At 37.5% G+C, this 23,415-nt stretch overlaps 1 protein-coding gene across 1 annotated transcript in view; it reads right to left on the bottom strand.

Moving 5' to 3' along the window:
• Positions 1-23,103, bottom strand: part of SLC7A2 (solute carrier family 7 member 2) — a 47,041-nt gene extending 23,938 nt beyond the window's left edge. Inside the window, exon 1 of the mRNA XM_057420380.1 lies at positions 23,010-23,103. The gene's annotated coding sequence lies outside the window, so the exon portion shown is untranslated. The remainder of the gene's footprint in view (positions 1-23,009) is intronic.
• Positions 23,104-23,415: the final 312 nt, after the last annotated feature.

Below are 23,415 nucleotides of genomic sequence, written 5' to 3'. Positions count from 1 at the left end.
ATTACTTGTGTGGATTTTAGTTAACACCCTCAAGACCAGTTCTGAATCATTTCTAACCATATAGATCCACTAGGAATTGTTGTTAATACATAAATTAAGTGATTTATTGCTTAGTCATAGAAAACATCCCTTTCACTTAAAAAGTAGAAGCTGTGATTGCTTCATAATCTGCTGAATACAGAGACTCCGTTTCTACTTAACTTTTAGAAGTTTGCCATTCTCAGACATACCTTCCCCATGGTACCAGGACAAGATACTCCCACAGAAAAGCTGAGTGTGAGGCTAGCCTGGCTTCAATCACTTTCTGGTAGAGTCCTGCCAGGTTAATGATGATGTGCTGGAAACACTGTCTGGGGTATCACCATGCGTAAATAATAAAAACCCAACCAACCAAAAAAACAAAACCACAAAACCCCACAAACTCAACCAGCCCCCCAAAAAAGCAAAATAAACAAACACCCCCAAAGCGAAAAAGCAAACCTTAACAGCTACTGTCAGCTACTTTCTAAATGTGGACATAGAAATGAAGACTACGCAGACTGTACAGATGTGGTAGGGACAGGGCCCAAATATATATAGGGGAATTGGAATTCTGTATTTCTGAGAAGGTATAACAAGCTTAAGAAAATAGTTTAATTTCTAATTTGCATTCCTATAAACATATTCACTGTAATTATAGTTCTTCCTATAGGATCTATAAGACACCTAAAATAAATATGTTTTATGGGCATTGTATTTGCATTGTTTGCATTTGCATGAATACACATTTAAACCTGCAGTGTGCAGAACTAACAGAGAGCTATCCAGGATACGTTGTCATATTCAGAGCAAGACAAACAGTTCTTGGTATTAAATACACAAACCTGGTCAGACTGAAGCAAAATTATACCATTGGGATCTGGATTTGATTAAAAAATAAGAACTCTGAATTAGGAAACAGGAAGAATTAGATAGTAATGACAGAATGGACTAAGCCTTACTCTCCCAACTATACACAATGAGAACACAATGATTGTTCACACTTTTCCACAATAAGTATGTTAGGGGCATTACCTTTTTCCCCCAGATCTTTTCCCACTACCTATTGCAATCTCTAGCACTCTTTCAATTTATTCACTGTACAATTAAGAAAAAAAGAAACCACCACTCTTATTATTTCACAGCAGAGCACCATCACTGCATATTACATGAATTTACTCCCCAAACAGAACAGAAAAGTACCCATGCAAGTTATTTCTCTAGTTCTGTATTTAACTACTTTGTGTAATATACAGGATAAAGCAATCCAATGAATGTACCATAAGGTTTCTAGAGTTTGCAAAAATTCACTTCAGTACATCTCCAAACTTTCTTTGGTACTATTTCCAACTCTGAGGCACTGACTCCTCTGGCACTGCCTCTTCAGAAGTGGTTCTTCTTGTTTCTGGCATTTTCAGTAAAAAGATTATAGTAAATCAGATTAGGTATTAGCTGGAGCCCTCTTTGCTTTCTGCCTCTCCTAATTTTTATTCTTGACTTTGCTGTGGTACAGATTTGTTATGGACACTAGAAGATCAAATCTTTCATGGGCTGTATAAATCAGTTCAAAATTTCATCCTCAATCCTTAAATTAACAGTAGAAACTCTACTGACATACTTGGGGCTGGAAAGTCACCCACAAGTGACAAAGATGGACAGGAGCTGTGCTTCTTTGGTTCATTTGACTTTCTAAAACTTAATCCTGGGAACAAGAGCACATGGCAGCTACACTGCTAAAGGCATTCCAACCTTCAACTGTCTTGACTCCTGGCCAGGTGATGAAGTAAAATAGTTTGAGTCTGTCCTACCTAGATCTAGAGCACTGTGGGATAGATCAGAATGTCCTCACTATGTACTGTTTGGTTCAGAGGTCCTATGGACACCCAGACATACTTTGTGTGTGTTTTCAACCGTGCATTCACAAAGCTACAAGATGACCATGCTGGCACCCAGTTTTTGTAGACTGAGCCAAAAGGTGTATTTGGTGTGTGACACAGAAATGTTACAGAAGTGTTCACGAAGGTACAGGCTCTCGGGTACCAGCAAGGGACACTGGACCCAAGACACTTTGTCTCAAGGCTGAGCACAGAAAGCATTGTCTCGAGGCAGTGACTTGCAATATCATACCCAGCTTCTCTTGGAGGAAATTCTTGTTCCTCTCCAGAAAACAGCTGCAATACATCCATTTTGTGTAGTCCACTTTGGCTCTCAGTTTGTTTCCTGTTACAAATCCAACTGTGTTTTCACCAACAACATTACTTTATAGTTAGGTTCTGGCTTCTTTTCTGCTCCTTAGCAACTATGTCACACTTGGAATAATCTCAAGTGCCTCATCCAACAGTCCTCTGACTTGCTGTTGACTCTGAATTGTCTCACAGATACAGCCTCACAGCTATGGGCCAAAAAGCTGTGGAGTTTTACATAACCAGAGGTGCTAACTGGTTATGTAAAACTTACGCTTAACAAAAGCATATAATTGCTTGCCCATATAACTACTCATACCACAAAGAAGTTAAATATGAACAAAAGTGCTTGCAGAACTGGGGCCTTAGTGAACCATTGCAATTCATCAACAGTGCTCTGTACAGCATGTGCTGCTTTGCCTTGGAAGTCAGGACTTTGCAGCCAACTGTAACAAACACAACTTTTGACATGCAAGAGAAAAAAACAGCAATGTGGTTTGTATAGTTCGTGCAGCTCTGATAGGATTTAGGAAGATGTACTAGTATTCATAAAAGGATTCATCAAGTGCCAGCAAGAATCTTTTATATGTCAAGATAAATAAAGTAATTAGCATTTTTGTGGTCCTGAGAATAAAAATCAGGTTACCACAAAAAAAATTAATGCAATTTCTGTGCTAACATAAGATGACCATAAAAACGTAAGAGAGAGAATCTTTATAAAGCTTAACAGTAATATAGGCTATGTCTGTAAAGTTACAACACGATCATTTCTGAAGAAAATAAATTACAATTTAACACTTTTTAAAGCCCTTAATATTGATTAAAATATAAACATATTTTAGATTGCTTCTCATAGTTTAAAAGGATTACTGAAACTAATTCTTACAGAATGTTGTACAGATTAAAATAAAAACACTTACTAATTCTTTCAAAATTTCTGTAATAATTCTCTTTCACTTTGTATTTAGAAAGAAAAATACCTCAAATCCTGACCTGCTGTAACAGAAATGTAATACATCCTATTAAAAATTATCATATTAGCCTCATACAGGCATTAAGAATAAACCCACAGACCTTCATTTCATAAGAAGAAGGGCTATATTAGTACAAATTCCTACTCACTATTTTGACCCAGGAATGAGTCATTTAACCTACTATCAAGCATGTCCCAAGCAGCTACTAGCTATCATTTGTTGAATTCTAAATATTCCCAAAGGTCTAGAGGAAATGTTTGTAGTGATGACTCACAGTGCTGTCCCCAAGTCTAAAATCAGACTTTTGGAAAAGCCTTGGAGACGGAAAGTAACTATTTAAAGCCATACTCTCGATAAAAAAAAAAAAATCCACATATACTTCTTTTGGCCCAAATCCACACCTCGAAAGGTGTGGATTTGGGCCACAGGATAGACAGGAAATTCAGATGTGAACATTTGTAGTGTATACAAAGAAAAGCCAAGAAAATCAAAGTTGAAACTAACACTTGATCTATAATAGAAAATAAGGTTCAATGCCATTTCTTGCCAATACTGATAAGAAGTGGCCTCACAGATCCCCAGAGACCAGGGAAAGGGGCATAAGAAATGGCTCCACATAGCAGCTTGAGAAGGAGCAGGAGGAAGGGACCACAGGCTAGTCAAGGCGTGAGTGCATTTCTTGCAATGCATGAAGTTACAAATGGTTTTTCAGTAAGAATGAGGAGAAAGATCTACCAGAAAACAAATTAGGACACTGTGCATTTTTTTTAGATGTAAGTTATTGGATAACATCTTATTCTGCTTTTCCATGAGGCTGATGGAACTCGCAACATCTCAAACTGAAGCAAACTTTAAAAAAAGAGAAAAATATTTCATTTCTGACAACAGTCTATGTTTGAGCTAAATGTGTGGTAACACACTACTGACCATGTATATCTCCTAATGGCAATTTAGGTAGGTAACTGGGAAACATTTCACAGTAATTATCCGAGCCTATGTAAATACAACTGACATTATTTTATAGTACTTGTATCTCAAAACTTCTTTAAAAAACAAACTTACCAAGGTTCTTATCCAAATAATGGATTCTGAGATATTTATTATTAAATGTCATATTATTCACAAAGATAGTACTTTTTTAGTTCTTTTGAATATGTTTCCTTTACAGTTTTTTAAGGTTGCCTTGTTCTAGTTATTACTTGCTTCATTACCTGATTTAACCAACCTAATATTTTTCTCAGTCCTTCTGTAATATAGGACTGTCACCCTTCAAATTAGTCTTCGCACTGCCAACCAACTGCCAGCCAAATAATCTCTTTTCTCAGGTTGCTTGGATTTTCTAATGTTACGGTAATACCTGTGAGGGGGTTTTGATGGTGGTTTTTTGATTTTGTTTTTCTTTGAAAATCTTTCAACTGGAAAGGCTAAAAGTGGTTTGGTTTTTCTTTTTCCCTGTATCAAAAAAGGGAAATCTTTCCATTTGCTATCTTTAATGAATATTCAGTTTTCTTATAAAAACCTGATTTTGTCTGGAAAATTTCTCTTAACTTCATTTCTACTTCATTCCTGAAGTATGTCATTAACAATCATTTTCCATGCCAGAATGGAAAAGATATGAAGGTTGCTGGTTTTATTTACTCTTTTTTTTTAAGCTGTTTTAATCAGTAACAAGGCTTTACCTTTCACCCCATGTTTACTAAGTTTCCATGACAGCCTCTTGTGTAAGACATAAGGAAAAGCCTCTTACAAGCTAACATCAGATCAGTTCCATCTACTCTGGCCTCTTCAGAACCAGACAAAAGAAAAAAATAAAACCATGACAAACTAGAAGGGAAGTATTTACAAATACAGTCCTAGAATATTTTTCTCCTGTCCTAATAGGAAGATATGAGCAGTGATTTCAGGACCACAATTACATCCTCTCCCTGCTGAAAATGGCAGTGATTTGCACAAAAGCTGGTCACTAATTTTAAAGTAGATACCATGAGAGCCCTTTCACATGCTTACACTCCTGAGGCAGCTTCTAAAATTTCTATAAAGTCTGCATATTTACTGAATGGCTTTGGCAGTGTGCTCCTGTATACTTCCACAGTGAAACCACAAAGAGAATAGCTTAAAGGCTCCAACAGCAGCCTAGCTTCATGGTACAAGAAAGGAAATAATGCAAGGAACTAATGATTCGCTTCATTGTTATCCACTTCCGAGCCTCAGCTGGCTGGTTTGATGGCCAAAGTGGTATTGGCATCTCTGGGTCCATTTGAGCAGTGTACCATACACTGGTGGCCTTCAGTGGGTCTTTTTATTTATTTAAAAAAAAAAAAGTGAAATTAATTTTCTATATCAAATTATAGAAAATTGTTTAAAATAACTAAATTTTATATAAAACAACTGGACTTTCTCCCTTTTCTCTATCAGGGCCAAGGAAGAAATAATAGAGAGTAGAGCAGAGAGAAAGGAGGAATGCATCTAATTTAAGACTAAAGGAAATCACGGATGACTTTTAATTCCTCTGGGGCAGAGGGGTTGGAATTCGATGATCTTTAAGGTCCCTTCCAACTCTAATCATTCTATGATTCTATGATGCTGGAAATAGCTTTGCTTACAAAAGTACCATGGAGCAAGAGAAGGGAAATAATTTCTATTACACATCTTGCTTGCTTCTATTTGACTTTCTATGGCACATGGAAAAGGTGCCTTCTTAAAAGGGATTAAAAAAAAAAAAGAACTAGGTTACTTAATCAATGTGCTACAAATTTCTCAGAATGGAACACATAAAATGAAGTACTTATTACTTATCTGCCAATTACAACAGTTTTTAAAAGTCAAGTTTGCTTTCTCTTGCTTACAGAAATCCAAGAATTAGATTCACAATTGTTTATATTCCATATTTCACTTACCTAAATTCAAAGGTGGTAAGAAATAATGTAAGAGATTCTTACATCAAGGTTTTGAAAAATCTCCTTTGCAAGCAAATATTGCTCCAAAATAATGCTGAAGTATTTAAAGTAGGATGCATTGCTGGATCTGTACTGGACTTTTAATATTAAAATCAGAGAAGTATTTTGCTTCCATTCTGTGTGAAAATGGAACTGTGACATGCCCAACGCCACTGGCAGACATCACTCACACCAGACAGAACCAGTGTGCTAAGTGTGCTGCTGTGATTTATTTTAGGCTTCTATATCAGAAAAATACTGAACAACATAAACAGGAATAGTTAGTTCACACAATATAAATAAGCTCTATCTGCAAGGCTTAATTCCAGAAGTGCTAAGCAGCATTCTATGTTCTGAGGTTACTGGTGTTAAGACCACCCTGCATTCCTTGGGGATACTTTCTGCACACTCTAAAATCAAACACCACCTCTTTCAAATACGAAATCTCCAAAATAAGTCACTAAGAAGTCACTACAGAAACTCTGTTACAGAGCATTACCCTTTGACATTAAATGTAGACACTTCAGCCAGACATTCTGAATATACACTGTCCATGTGAAGATCATATAAATCCTGAGGTCTAACATTATTTATAACTGAGGCAACTAATGCCAGAGAGTTCCCTCTTCATTCTTGGCTTTAAATAGCACCATTACATTCAGTGTGTCAGGAACAGAGCCTGTAGAACATTATAACCTTCAGCTAGGTAATTTTCTGAGAAGATTTTCAAGTTTCTTGGTATTTTTTAAGCAAGTCAATAAACAGCTTCAGTGTGTGTAACATCTCACAGGTAAAACATGACGAAGGCTTCAAAACACAACAAAACACAACACTGACCTTTCTAGTCACACAGTAGGATCTTCATCACAGATATCCAAGTGGTCGAGCAACAGCTATGGGATATGACCCTATGTTAGTGCTGCAGCTTTCCAGAGAGCTTACACTTGCGTGGGCTGAAGTGCCCCATTTTGTCACATATTATAAATCACTGCAAACAGCAAGGCTCTGTCCAGCATCTTCTGAAGATACATAGAAAACTTGTTGTGAAATTCCCTTATGAAGTATTCTTTTGTATCTTAAACCACTTAAACCACAGCTATGCATGACAGTTGCATAGCTGTGAAGGCTGCTGCTTCACAGATCTATACAGACCTGATCGAATGCATAAAGCTTGAAACATGGGCAAGCCTCCATGAAGAAACTAGATCTTCTCTTGCTATAGATCCAGAACAGGTTTAGCAACAGCAGAAGAGTTATTTCAGCAGAGCATAAAAACCCCATGTAAAATAGCACAAGCATAGATTCATTGTGATGAATATTCTGAAAATAATAAATGATGTATAGAATAACACAAACATCCCAAACAAAGCCCAAGCTGTATGTGTGAACATGTGCATCTGTACTCCCAGTGAGACAGCATGATGGTTCTTTAATTGCAACTTTATCGTCAATATAAATTGGAGGGTATTGAAAAAGCTAGCAGCTTAGCAGTTCCACAGTTTTCCATGAGGCTGTTCTGCTCACAAATATCAAAAGTCATGTGAGTATTAAACTACATTTATTGTACCTATTAAGCTACTTTGCTGGCTACCAAAAGACACAGAAGAACAAAACATATAAAAGTTGCTTGCAGTAAAAATACAGTATTAGCTGATGTGCTACACAGATTACACACATGTGCTTTCAGAATAATTTGGATCACATAGCAACTGGAAGCCCGTCACTTGCCCCATGTGAAGACCCAATGAAAACCAGTTTTCCAATTTCACTCTGCTGTGGCAAGAGTGAACTTATAGCTTTTTATTCCATCTTTAGTGAACATAGAACATTTGATACCCTTCAGTCACTTTATTCCTTTGCCACATCCATTGATCCTGTATATAATCATAGGATCATAGGATCAACTAGGTTGGGAAAGACCTTTAAGATCAAGTCCAACCTTTATGCCAGCACTGCCAAGTCCACCACTAAACCACGTCATGAGCCTCATGAGTTTTTGAACACTTCCAAGGACAGTGATTCCACCACTTCCCTGGGCAGCCTGTTGCAATATCTGGTTTCCCGCCCTGTGAAGATATTTTTTTCCTAATATCCAACCTATGAGAACAAAAGCAAGTGACTGTGAAACTTCTCCCAGTTGTTTGAAGGAAACTTCATCTGTAGCTTCATCCTGGCTGGGTGGTCTATAACTGACTCCTACCAGGGTATCTGCTTGATTGATCTTCCCCCTGATCTTCACACACAAACATTTGGCCTTCTCACTCACAACACTGAGTCCAAGGCAGTCAATGTACTCCCTGACATGCAATGCAACCCCACCACCAATTTTACCTTGCCTATCCCTTCTGAAGAGCCTTTACATACATACATGAAATTAATGCCTTCACAAGAGTAAACTCCCCATTTCTCTTACGTAGTAAAGACAATCAGCCAAATTACACTTATTGTTTCAAAAGTTCACAGGGCATATTAAAAATTAAATAACCTCTCAGTAGAAAATAAAATCAAGTATAACTTCAATTAAATAGCAAAACCAACTTCTGACTGAGGTCAGGAAGCGTCACACAGGTAATTATTAATTCCTCAAACATCCTCCTTTGATACCTATTGAACATTAGCAAACAGAACATCAACCAACCAAATTCTCATGTTTTCTTAAACTGCATGTTCACATCTTCTTTTTTATCATCCACTTATTTTATTGAAACAAGATGCTTCTCCCTTATGTTTTCCTAAATCAACCATTTCTTCTAAATCTGTACAAAAAATAGCCTCGTCTCCAGCCATGCTGCAAATAAGTTGCGTGGAAATACCAAAAGTCCATACGCTCCAAATAATTAGAGTAGTTACCACCAAACAGGTATCCTTCCACATACTGTATGTGTGCATGAATCCACTCTACAGTATTTTTTTGATCGCTTCTCAGTATGTACTGTGCCAAAGGATAGCTTATTTCTGTGTGACCCAGCCTTCACTGTTATTATGGGCATATGGAATAAAATTGTCCTCCTCCCTCAATTTCTCATGAGCTCTGGAGGCAGTGGCAGCACCTTGAGTTCCAGCTGCTTGTCTGTGCAGAGGCAGGCTCCAGTCACAAACCAATCCTTACTTGCCCCAGGAGAAAAAGGTGGCCAGGACAGATTTGCTGTCTCAAGAGCCAAACCCAGAAGGAAGGTTGCTAGTCGAGATGCAGTGATCTAGGGTAACCTTGTGGGAAGTTGCAGCCAGGGAAGACACCTCATTTTACCAACTCTTTCAAAAGAGCTTCTGACATCTGATACCTTCTTGTTTAAGAGAGTAACTAGAATACACACAACCCTTTTGCGGTAAAATACTGAGTGGCATACAACTGTCAAGACTACTGCACTCCCTTATTTCTGTCCCTAGAAGGCCAGCCAGCAATGCATGTGTATTTCTCATGCAGAACTCCAGTTTACAGCAGCTGAAGAGGTTAAAGAAGAGCCAAACATTCCCTGCGCTCAAACTCCCATAACTACCAGTTATTTTCTTTTATTTCCCTTTAATCTTGTCCTTTTCTCCCCCTTCCTCTCTCTCCCCTCCACATTTCACATACATACCAAGTTCAAATTATCATTCCTTTCCGCCTTCTGAAATTATTATATGCAAAGAACAGAGTCTTGCCTTAAAATCTTTTATGGTCCCACTAGATTGGCCTAGACATTTTTTATCCAAACATCCTTCCATTTAAATATTGACCCTTCTTGAAAGCATAGCTCTTCTAGCACTGAACTATCATGCATATCCCTCTACATAGTAAGCTTGTTTTTTGAAGTAGTGTGCAAACAGTATCACATGCCAATAGTAACTTTCAGACACATTATCAGTTAGTGCCAGAGTCCACCTTGTAACATGAAAAGTGAACTGGATGCATTGTTAGTAATATGAGACCCAGACAAAACGTCACTGTAATTTTGCAATACGTGATTTTCCACAGGTACTGAGAGATGCCAGGGAACTCATTGTTACTGACTGCCCTACTTAACTGCAATTGTGCTGATTTTGTGACAAATTCAGAAAATAAAAGTAGTCTGATGTGTGTTCCTCAAAAAGTAGTAAAGACTTCCCTCTGTTTCAGTAGAGGTTGAAACAATCTCATGAGCATCTTAATAAATTTGAAAATTTGCTTGAGTAAAGTTAACATTTTCCTCAGTAGACTGGAATACCAAAAGCCATCACATAACACATTATATTTAAATAATCAATTTTAAGTATTCATTTAAAAAAATAAAACTCACCTCAGAAGAAATTTTAAAGAGGTTTTTTGTTGGTCTTTGGTTTTAAACATAGAACACTGAACTAGATGAATGAAAGCAGAGCAATTTGTTAGACAGAAAACCATTAAGATACAGTAATTGCTCCACAAAAATGTTCCTCAAAACTTTTTAAATTACTTCTAGTTTTGTAAGAATCCTTTGACTTGATTCAAGAAAAATCTAACAGTATTCTAATGGTGAAAAGAAAATTTAGAAATACTTTGATGATAACAGAAGGAAAATCACTGTTGTACTTCAACATTTCTCCTCTGAAGTCTAGAAGTCATTCATCAAAGCACCGAATACCTCCCATTTCACAAGCTTTATATAGCCTTCTCAAGCAAAGTATCCCAAGTTCAGTGTCTGATATTGAACTACCTAAAATATTATCTACCCATATCCTGGTGAAGAGAGGAAAACAAGAGGAGAAAATGCAGCAATTACTAGTGCGTGCTTCATCCATTAATAACAACTGGGTTTTTTTTTTCCCAGGTTATTGCATATGAGGTGATAAAACACCCTTGAAAAAATATCCTTCTCAAATACCATCAACCTGGTATACTTAAGATACAAATAACAAGCCCTAATTAAAGTAAAAAAAATATCATGGAAGTTTGGAAAACCAAGGCAGGAAGTCTGCGCCTTGATAAAAGGATATGAAGGGCAAAGAGCTCCTTAGGACTTTCTGGATTAAGAGTGCCCCTGTACTTACAAGCAAAGTTCCAGTGGTGCACAAATTAGATATGTTTTTTGATACTACAGAAATATAGTTTTAAAAATCTATCATTGTATGCACAGCAGAATTTCTGGCTAAAACAGAAGGTAAAAAAATCAACCCTGAAAATATTCCATATATGACCCATCTGGAATTCTGATTTAGTCAGGGATTTCTCTAAAGGCTAACCTGTTCTCTATTTCTAAACTCTGCAGGTACAAAACTTTAAAACAGAAGACAAAATCAATCAAACATGATTATTTGCATAGCACAGAAGATATGGAAAGCTGCCATAGAAGACTGTCTGTTGTGTACAGAAACATTTGCATTCATTCACTCTACCTCCCAACGACAGTAAAGGATCTACCTCTTCATAATTCTCCAGTAGTGCTAGTAGTCATCCTAACACACTCTGATTATCCACATGAACTGGATGGTGACAGGCTACAGTCTCTTGTTGACATGATATTGAGAGAAACCTTTGCAAACCCTGACAGTAAAAGTCTGGGAAAAAAATGGTGGCGTTCTAGCTATACAACAGAAAGAGATATTTCTTCTGACATTTTCAAGCTAATTTATTCCATGTCAGATATAACTAAGTAATATTCTAAGCAGGAAGGATGAGGCTTCACAAGGTTACAGTTGAATGTATTTCACTTATTCTAAAAAAATCCCTACAATCATAAAGAGAAAAAAATATTTTAATCTCCAAAACATGAGAATTGAGTCTCTACCTTCAAAACAGATTTTAAAAAGTGTTTTTCTGATGGGAATTTCAAAGCTCCAGACAACTGTGCAACCGCCAGGAATGCTTTCAAAATTATGTTTAGGGCAGGAAACAGCGAATGAATGAATCGTCCAGAGCAGAAAAAATTGATTTACTTTTGAAGGACATCAGTGAGCTCAGCACTTGACTGCAATGTTTCACATGAAACTGGTGATAGTTATTAAGCCAAAACATGAGAAAATGAAAAAAATGCAGTAGAACTACTCAGCCCAGAGATCAAACAGATCAGAGACAGATATTTTGTCCAGATAAAAATGCTTATTCTTTTTTTTAACATATAACTTTGCTCTCTGCTGTGATAGCTTCTGTGAGCGTGTGACATTACAATTTCTGTCATGACCTAGACATAAACCGTCCAAATGGGCAGAAAATGCCTCCAAGAAAGCAGAGAAATACTTTACCATTTCATGCCTATCACCATAAAATACACACTGAGATCAATGATGCGATGACAATGCCATGACTCTTTCAAGAATTAATTTCATTCTGCCTTTCATTCTACCTGTTCCTAAAGCTCTGTAATGAAGACTCTGAAAAATGCAAACCCCTCAGAATGGTATTTCATGTGATCAAAGTTCTGTTCTGCTAGCATGTTCTCTTCAAGGAATACACATAAGCAGACCATAAAAGTATCATACAACTTGGGAAATTGTTAAAACTATGAGTCTGGCTCTTCCTGAACTTAGCTTAATTCAATTTATTCAAACTACTTTTTTTTTTGCTCCTCCCCTTTCTTCCACAAAGGACAAAAGACCAAACAAAATAATGTTCACAGTCTTAACTGCATGAAACTAAAACAAAACACATTTGGAGAAGCTTGTATAAAAGAGAGGAGATGGACTGTAAGTGAATGCGAGGCACATTCAGAGAATTTCTGTGTTCAGAGCTTATTTAATTGAGTACATAGCACACAAAAGAAGAACAAGCAACAAGCACATGCTGAATAAAAGGCTATTTGAAAAGTGCCATCAAAACCAGATGAGAAGCCATGGATATGGAAGAGTTAATTTTCGGCATTGGTATGAATTCTGAAACAGTATAAAAGATCAAAGAGAAGCTACTGGCAGTTTGGAGTATGACATCTCCCCTCCCCCAGAACATCTCCCTAAAAATATAACTGGGTATTACATGACTCTTACATGTCCTCATGACACTTATGCTTAATACAACTTATCAATGCCTGGAGACAGCCCATATTATTATGCAACAGAATGCCCACTCTGCTGGGAAATATTTTTAATGCTTGGATGAAATGAAAATCTTCCTGTAAAACAACAACAACAAAAAAAAATACCCCAAAACAACAAAAAAAACACCCTGGGCTATAGCTGATGAGCAATTTTCCTTTCGTATCTGTCAGCAGTGCTTTCTGTTATAGCTAAGAATAAAATGATCTGGTGACCCCATTTATTTGGATAAATCTTGAGGTTGATGTGGCTCAAATTCATGGAACTAATTTGTCTGGATAACAGCTTTACAAAGGTTCAGAAAAGTCTAGACGTTTTCACTGTGGGAAAAAAAAAAAAAGATGCACAGTCACTTTTATATAGACTTTAAAAAAAATATCCTGCAGTCATCCTTTCATAGTGTGAATTGTACTTCTAAAGTCAACAGCAGACAAACTGAAGCAGTCGAAAGTAGCTGTGTTTGTACAACACTGGAAGGTATCAAGGGAGATAGAAACAGCCGTTGATTCAACTGTTTTGCTATATAAATGACACGCAAAGAAAAAAAAAAAATCAATTATGTGCTGTGCTATAGGCTCCACACAACTTAATTTTCAAGGTAAGTGAAACTTATCTAATAATAATATGATTAAAAAGTAAAACACTTCACAAACAACTAGTTAACTATGTAATTTCCTATCCACACTGACTGGGGCTCAGGCAGAAGAGCTGTAAAATTTATGAGAAGTTTGAGCACAGTTTCTAGCAGCCTAGCACAGCTTGACTAACCACAGAAATAAGAAAAAAGGAGGCAAGAAGCAAACATTGCATTTGAGTTTTGCATCATTCTCTCTCACTACAACTACAATTTTAGCTTAGAATTAGGTTTAAAAACTTAGCTCTAACGTACATTGGCCTTACTCCATCCTGGCCTGCCAAACTATGTTCCAAAACTGGTTTAACTGGAACTGTGTTCAAACACTGCTGCCAAGCTGTTTTAGTTCCAGAACAGGAGGGGAAGGAAGAGACAGCATTTATTTCTTTAAAAAAGAAAATACTTAATACTTTATCCTTGATCCAGAAATTCAAACAGTTATGTATAATCAAAGAGACTGAAAACCCTTCAAAATTAAGGGCTTTGTTATAAAAGCACTTGAATTTACTACAGACTGTAGCTACATGGCAGAATTATTCCCACAAATACACTTTGAGTCCTAGTTAGTCAATCAAAAAAAACCCCACCACTTTTCAGCCATGCTAAGATAAAAAATATCCCTGCAATTATTCCTGTTGCTGTAACACCCAACTCAGAATCAAAGCCTGTCCAAGAGTTTAATGTAAGAAAAATCAAGATTATGAGAAAAGTAGATGTAGAACAACAAAACGCAAGTAAAGCGCATGGGATGGTGGGCTCATCTGTCTTCTTACTGATGTGCAATTAGTTTTTCTGGCTCTGTCAAAACAAGAAGAAGCTCCAGTGTAGCCGTTGCTCCTAATACCTCAAATAAGTATGGAAACAGTTTGTAAAGTTCATCTTTGAAACACAGTTTAGTTGATTCGGGCTGGAAGTTGAGATTTTTCACCTCACAATTCAAGCTTGGCTGACCACTTCCTGCAGAATTACTTTTTCAATAGCCAACTGTTTGCCCAAGTGGAATCCAACTGGATTCTTTCCTGCCTAAATTCTTACATCCAGGTTTCTTTCTTTGGTGCCTGTTTAGGTTATGCAGATTCAATATTTTCCATTACACGGCAACTCCTGCAAGCACTGTCTTTATACCTCCCTCTTTTTGGCAGAGCTCTATCAGCTAAAGATCCACAGTCACTCTGATATAAGAAATTCCCTTCTTTGGGTACGAAATTACATGAAAGCACACATGCATACCAAAAATGGTCCAGTAAAAGGAGTTTTTATTAGAGTTAGACTTCGTAGTGTCATACTTAGCTCAGTTTTCATAGACCACTGCCAAGGCAGGTAGAGATAGGTAATGAAATGGTGCTAGAACCTTCCTGCTTTTTCTGACCAGACTGAATTCAACACAGAGTGAACGCATCAGTCTCAGAGCTTGGAGAACAGTGGGAAATACTTTGAGTCACCCTTGTTACGTTTATAATGACATTTTTGCTCAGATCAGATGCACTTTGTCAAAGCTGTTCTCCCAGCCACCCTAACCATTCACTGTGTTTCGGTTTGCTCCATGAAGCAATTATGAACCATCCTTTTGGATGAAAGAAATCTGAATATGTGCTCCAGAGCAGCACCTAATATATTTTAACTGGTAATGGAAATTCAGGACCAGACAAAAACTAATCTGGTCCTCCCAATTCTTTCACACACACCAAAACATAAGTGGTGCAGTCAAAAAATTCTCAGCACCAAAAGTTTTCCTCTACAGCTTCATTCCTGCAGAGCTAAACCAGTTGCTGAAGTAGAAACTGCAACTGCCTGCAGGTAACAGTGAATCCTCAATTGCAAAGGCTGCAGGCTGATCTGCCAACCCACCTTAATGCGAAGGCTCTTACCTAAACTAAGTTCTGTGCTGCCACTGTTTCATCACCAGTTATGGCATAATTTGAACTAACAGCTGAAGCTGGCATTTCCATCTAAATGTGCACCCTGACTGGATGCTTGTTCCTGCTTTCTTCTCTTGGGCCAACATGAACATTCTGTGGCTGCACAGTGAATTCAGCTGGGGAACAGAGCCACAGTAAATACTCAGCTGGAACAAAGAAACAATCAATTTTGACCCAGGTTAGTTTCCTGATACAATTCACTATAGAGCTGTACAAATTCTGACATTACTGCAGGGGTACATGTATAGAAGAATAAACAGCTGTAGCTAACTGGCATTGCTTCATTTGGTGGCCATACCAGCTGCAGTATTTGTTAAATGACATTTAAAATATATCTCCTTTTTGGTGCAACCATAACTCTAAGTAAGGACAAGTTTATTCTCAAGCAATGCACATCTGGCAAGCAAGCCAAGAACCTGCAAATACCACAATAGTCTGAATGGCAACATTGAAGTCTACAACGTAACACTGCAGCAGTGTTGATGGTGGATGACTCAGAAAAGTGTGTCAAACCCCATCCCTTCACTGGCAGAAACACCTACAAAAGACAAATCCATTTTAAATAAACTTGGACAGGTCATTTGTTTCAGACCACTGGCATATGTCAGGGAGCTAGAGATATTTAGAGAATACTGGTTATAAAAGTTCCTTTAAGTCTTATTCCATTCCAAGTTTTGTGTAATGAACTGAATACTTGACACCACACCCTGCATCCTGATGTGGCATTCATTGGTGGGAATGCCAAATGACCATCTTACTCCAAGTTACTTGATCTGAAACTCAAAAATGAGGCTTCTACAGAAACAATACAGACACTATTAGTCCTGCTTTGTTTTTAAGAAAATACTTCCCAAGTTCTATTTCAGTGTGCCTTTATTTCAGTGTGAATACTCTTATTTCAGTATGAACTGTAGGAAAAGCAGCTGAGAAAGATGAGAACAGCAACCTACAGAGGGTACATTTGTATAGGAGGGATTTATTATAGAATTATAGAATGGTTCAGGTTGGAAAGGACCTTAAGATCATCTAGTTCCAACTCCCGTGCCATGGGCAGGGACGCTTCACACTAGACCATCTTGGCTCAAGGCTCTGTCCAACCTGGCCTTGAACACTGCCAGGGATGGAGCATACACAACTTCCTTGGGCAATCCATTCCAGTGCCTCACCACCCTTGCTGTAGAGAACTTCTTCCTTATATCCAACCTAAACTTCCCCTGTTTGAGTTTAAACCCGTTACCCCTTGTCCTGTCACTACAGTCCCTGACGAAGAGTCCCTCCCCAGCATCCTTGTAAGCCCCCTTCAGATACTGGAAGGTTGCTATGAGGTCTCCACACAGCTTCTCTTCTCCCGGATGAACAGTTTCCACAGCTGTGTTACTAGTTTCTGGAGGAGACCATTATGAAAGTTCATCCCAACCATGGTCTTGATGCATGAGCTTGGAATTCACACAGGAGGCACTCCTGAATTCTAGGGCTTATTTCACTAAATCAGTACTAAGCAGGCTTTTCCCATTTCCCTTCTGATATAAATTTCCTTCTGGCAACTGTCTACTTGGTTCAAGGGGCTTAGTATATGCCTTTAAGTACAAGATATATCTCAGTATAGCAAACAGGCTGTGGCAGGCATCCAGGCAGTATCTTCTTCCTCCCATCCAAAAGCAAACCAGTATACTGTACAAGCCTGAAGTCACACATAAAACAGTCACACTCTCATCCTTGTACAAAGTCTTTTGGTTGTTCTTTGGATGCTGACTTGCTTGACAATTTAAGATTCACTACAGAAACAAAGAAGTACCACTCTGTATAAGCCAGGATCTTTTGTTTGTAAAGTTCTTCAACATTATGTTGTCAAATTCCTCTATGTCTGTAACATAACACAATGCTGCCATATTACCTTAACTAGTGAGCAAGATCCGAGAAGTGGCTGAAGGTTCAGACATGCTTTCTTGATACAGGTCTTCGATGATACAAACAAGGAATAAAGAGAACCTCTCTAAATGCTCAAATCAAAACCAAAGGCCAGCAAAACAAGCCATACAGGACAGGAGTAACATTTTACTATTTCCATTCTTCCCTGCTTAGGATGGTCAGGTGCTTCTCACTATGCAGCCAGGTATGGGATCATATTCTGAAACATCAAACTGAACGCATGGTATATACTGCGTCACATTTTGCAGTCTTGAGTGGGATTTTAACACTAGTGTTTCATCCTTCTTGGACTGAAGCATATTCCACTTCTCCATTTCTCAAAGTGCAATACAGTATCAAGCTTTGCTTCTTTAGACAGGAAAATATGTTTCTGGTAATGGCTCCTACCTCCGAGTCTGTGACCAAAAATTTATCTTTCTGTTCTGCCCAGTAATTTACAAGCAATACTGAACCAAGCCAAATAAATTTCAGCAGAACTGTATCAGTCACAAGAACTGCTAATGTCAAGGACTGCAGCATTTCTGATGGGGCAATCCAACCTTTCCCCTGCTGGACCTCTAAAATAGAAGTCTGTGGTAAAATACTTAGCCTTATGCAAGTTCCCTGGCTGACCCAGTTCCAAACCCAGGCAATTTCTATAGCCCATGCAATTAATGTTTTCTGAGCTGAGTTTTGTCGAGATTTTGTTGCTCCTGAAATGGTGCTTGCTAAATTTGCTAAGAGAAGTGCAAAAGTCTTCCACTTTCAAGCCAGCAGCCATGCTAGCTGTTTATGAGAATGCCACTTCACAGGAGCAGCACTGTGAACAAAGTCACTATATACCCTTGTTTCAGATCTTCCTCCAGCCTTTGGGTGACTTTTTCAAGGGGCTTGTTTACCATCAAAGAAGATGCTATGTACAGCACTTGCAAGCTTGTCTCCCTAGAAAGCAGATGCTCCAGCAACTACTACAATTTTCCCTTTTGACTCAGATGATCTGTTTTTAAGGTTTTGCAATCTCCTTCAGCAAGGTGGAGAAATTCAATGTTGGGTATCCCATATGCCCTGCTATGCATTTGCAGAGAAAGTCTCTGAACATAGCAGGAGTAAAAGTACAAGGAGTAAGCTTCATTGCTTAAGAGTTCCAGGCTCCTTTTCAGCCACCACTTCCAACCCCAAGCTGTCTCTCCAGGGAATTCTATGAGCACCATTCACATCATACTGTGTTTCTGCTGCCTTTCTGCCATTTGCAAACAGTTGCAATTAAGCCAACTCACAGCTTGACTATGTTATCAGCAGTGTTTGTTATCAAATCCTTAGAAACCATGTGAAACATGGAAACCGACACTTTCATTATCAAAACATGAATACACTAAAATACTGGATTTCACTGCTCCCTGAAGTAGATTGAAGGTACTTATCTCACTCGCTATCTTCTAGAGAAGTAATTTGTACCAATCACCATGCAACAGTTTGGAAAAATATGCCATAATGCAGCATGTTTTCATAAACAGGCACAAGAAAATAGTTTTGAAGGACTCAGCTTATAACATCCTACTAATTAATGGAAATGAGACTTGAAAGCAGGGGGGAGAGAGGGAACAACAAGGATGTTTTGCAACTTCAGTAATTTCACTGGTTCCTATGGAAATATTCCCTATTTACAATGCCAAACGGAGATCAGAATCAGGCCAAATATGCAGTAATGGAACTGCAGTTATAGTAAAGATGTAACAGATGCAAAGTAGGAACTATCCAAAATCCTTCATAAAAAAGATTTCACACACAAGGCATTTACCGGGAAAATCTAAAACAGCATTGGCAAGAAAATGCACTTGGTAAATGCCATCTTCTTGATTAAAGGGTTATTACTTCTTTAGCTCCTGTTCAAAGGGATGAAACTGTGGAACTGAACTCTACAGGAGTTCTTATGTTGCAGGAAAAGTATGATTCTAAATTCCCAAACTTACTTTAAAAGTTCAAATGATGACCAAAGTTTTGCAACTAGTGCTTTCCACAGTAAAAAAAAAAACAAACAAACAACAAAATAACACAACACAACAGATGATGGTGTAAAAGGAAGCAAAGACAAAAATCAGAGAGGATAAGAGAAATTAAGTATCCCAAGGAAAACAAAAAGAAATAGTTTCCTAACCCAGTTCATTGTAGAGTACCACAAAGAGCTGTGCAAGCACAGAAGGACCATTACTGAAGCAGAAACAAGACACAACACTGGCCTGGAGCATCACACAGGAGCTGCTTATGCTGACACAGCTTCAGTCTGAAATGCGTAAAATATACCTATGAGCTCATCCAGGCTGGGAATGCTACTTATTTCACAGAACATAGTGGATACATTTTAATTAGTTATAAGATAGTGTAAACATTCACTTTATAGAATCAGAAAGCAGACTTCATTGTGTGCAGATAAAAATGCAACATCAACAGTATTTTACTGCAAATTCTGCTCTTTTTGTATCTGGCTCATTGAACTAAGTGCAACCCATCTGCTACTACACAGGACAGATAAACAGTCAAATAGAGAAAAAAAACCAAACAACAAACCTCTTATTTAATACATATCCAAAATTATTTGCTTAGATGACTAATGAAGTGGAGTATATAGGCAATCAAAACCATAGAAGGCTTTACTGAGTGCTGCAAAATTGCAGGAAGGTTTGTAAAAGTTTATATGGAGGACAATTAGGAATACAAAATGAGGTTATTAAGTCTGATGTTGAAATTAATTGCCTCAGAATAAGGCACATGCATGTAGTAAATTAAAATGGTCTAATAAAATATTTCTCATAGTTGGACATTGCATGGGAGACTGCAAACAATTCTGGACTGGATATCCAAAAGCAGTGTCCCACTAAGGAATAAATGTTGAAACAATTACAGCAGATTTCCTTCATTTAGGGAAAGTATCACAGGGCTGATTTTCCCCTCTCAGTTTCTTTACTCTTTACTATGCAAAAATCAGACAGTGAATACCTTGCTGCTGTACAACAGTCATTCAACAAGAACGCCTCATAGCAAACGGTAACTTGCTACCACATGGTTATTTTTCGGTATCAGGCTACACTACTGTGGTGAAAGGTACATTTTCATGGGACAAATGAGATTTTTCCAAATGATACGTGAACATCAATTTAATTTTTTTTTTTTTTTTTAACTCCTGGAAACTTGTAATTATTTTAAAAATCTGAACAAGCCTCAGCAGCAGTTCGTTGATGCAATTCCCAAGAAAAGATTACACAATTTCAGAGGTTGGACATTTAGAAGAGAGCAGGGAAAACTATGCAGAGGTGGAGAAATTAATGAAAAGCAAGACTGATAGAAAAGTCATACATGAAAGTCATACTGTAATTGGTACAGCTACAATAAATCTAAGCTCTAAAATCCAAATGTATGATTTTGGGGAGTATGAGTGTGTTTGGGGATGGCAGTGAAAGATCACACATTAGTCTTCATGATGATCTTGGCCTAAAGTATCCATGAACTCAGGCTCTGATGTGACTGACATGCACTTCAGCAAAATAATTATTATTACTGTTGTTGCTAAACCAGCAAGCAATAGCCAACCATAGAACTGTATTGGTTTTAGTTTAAAAAAAAAAATATATATATATATACACACCCATATATATACATATACTTGAGTATACATATATATATACACTCAAGTGTACATATATATATACACACACTTGAAAAAGAAGCAGAGAAAACATTAATTGTGAGTAACAACACTTTCTGTATGGGAAAACGTATTTAGAAACAACTCATTCCTGCAGAAGTATGCATTTAAATAATTCTGGTGTCCCTTGTGGGATTGTTCTAACCTATTTATTTTATTGTCAAGGAAATTTCTGCTAGCAAGTCAGCAAGAATAAAACCAAAGACCACCAAAGTATGTTCTTCTTCCTAATATTATGAGAATCTGTAAACAAGTCAGCACTGAATGTTTTACTTACATTGCATGTTTAGTTTTCATACAAGCCAGAGAACAATGCAGACCTGATGTGATTCATAACCCGACCTCTGTAAAGCACAAGAACTGATAAAAGATGTGACTGAAAATCTGAAACTCCCAGGTTATCTGATTTTATCACATGCCTTAAACAAACCTGTTCAAACTCTCAACACTCACCATGTGAATCACCACTGCTTCCCTATGTGGCAATCTCATCTTCTGCCACCTGCTACAGAAAACAATCTACCTCAGAGAACCTTGTAATACTCTTTTTTTGTCACATAAATGACATGTTTGCCACTGTTCAGCCTCTGTATGCCCCAAAAGTTCCTCCATACACAACAATCTCTCTCAAGTTTTCATTAATCTTATGCTGCACCAACCATGTATTTCTCCGAGCAGAAAAAAGAGAGCTTGGCAATATGGGGAGCTCTGCATATCATCTCAACTAAATACCATTAATGTGCTTAAATTCCACTTAGCTGTTTAGACCTCAAGAAGAGTTCAAGTAGATGTCCTAGATCTGGTTTCAGGCATTTCAATACTGAAATGCAACAAGGATGTAGACTTTACTTTCTTTCAGGTATTTGGATTTTTCATATAAAGGGACAAATAACAAGAATCCATTTGGCTTGGGACAAGGCGGAAGAAAAATACGAATACTGAGAGAAGGCAGTTATGGATCTTAATAAGAATACTTCAGCTCTGTAAGTCTATTTCCAACCATGACTTTAGCTCCAGTATGGCTGGGGTATGGGACTGTATGCATCATTTGTTTACGACAGCACAACTCTCTACCATCAAGTTATTTCACACAAAATCATGTAAACATGAAGTAGCAATCTGTACTACACTGAAAAAATAAGTTTGGAAATGGAAAACACATCACTGTGAGAATACAACAAACAGTAACTCACCTTTGAGGCTTCCTTAGGAGTCAGAAGTACTTTATGAAGTAAGTTGAAAAGGTATTTTAATCTTTATTCATAGCAATAGGATTCATCTAATAGTATTCACAGTAACAGTATTCATAGTGTTAGTAGTAATTCATAGTATTCATGTGGGCCAATTCAGAACAGCCCAAATAACCAAATAACCAAAATAACAGAAACAATAAGATATATTTAAAGGGATGGCAAGGCCAAGTACATTGGTCACCTTGAAAGAGTGAAAATTGCAAGCAGGCTTATTGGATACAGTACTGAAGTCTCTGCATAGAAGGTATTTTAAAAAGTACCAATTTCAGCTTCTCTGGACTTCTCCATCTGAAAGTGAATATTACAATGGCAAATTTTATAGTATTTCTAACCAAGCACTGTGTACTTATTGGTAATTCATATAACTGAATTTTACACTGAATCTTTCTGATGATCTAGTTCTAGATAACTACATTTTTTCTCTTATTAGTTTTTCAGCATAGAAGTTTACCTAGTGTATATTCATGTCTTCTTGAAAAATACTTGTTTTGAAAAACAAATCCATACATGTTAAGAGGGACCTTCTACAAAGATGCCTGAAGGAAGCCTCCAGCTCAGCACTTCTTCACACAAAAGGAGAGCTCATTACACTTGCAGAATGGCCCCTCCTTAAGTCTATGTAAAGGAAAAGGGTGGACACAACTTCAAAGCAGTACATAGCTGTGATGCACCCAGATTTTCTAAAAACATATTGCTGAGGAACAACAACAGCAGAACAAATTACCATGTACCTATGATATTGCATGTAAGACTTTTTGCTAGTCTACAATTCACACAGAACAAACTTGATGTTTCATGATACGTACTTCCGCAGTACTATCCTTAAAAGTTCTCCCTTTCTTCAGATCCTTACAGCAGAACAATTAAATTCTGCAGCTGACTGCACTCAAATACTTACTGTTAGCTTTAAACCTTAAACCAAGTTAG

Source organism: Pezoporus wallicus, unplaced genomic scaffold (genome assembly GCF_028554395.1).
Source record: "Pezoporus wallicus isolate ANWC-B61680 ecotype Strahan unplaced genomic scaffold, APGP_CSIRO_Pwel_v1 contig_5552, whole genome shotgun sequence".
NCBI classification, from domain to species: Eukaryota; Metazoa; Chordata; class Aves; order Psittaciformes; family Psittacidae; genus Pezoporus; species Pezoporus wallicus.
Note: the sequence above shows the minus strand (reverse complement) of the source record. Positions and strands in the feature narration are given on the sequence as shown.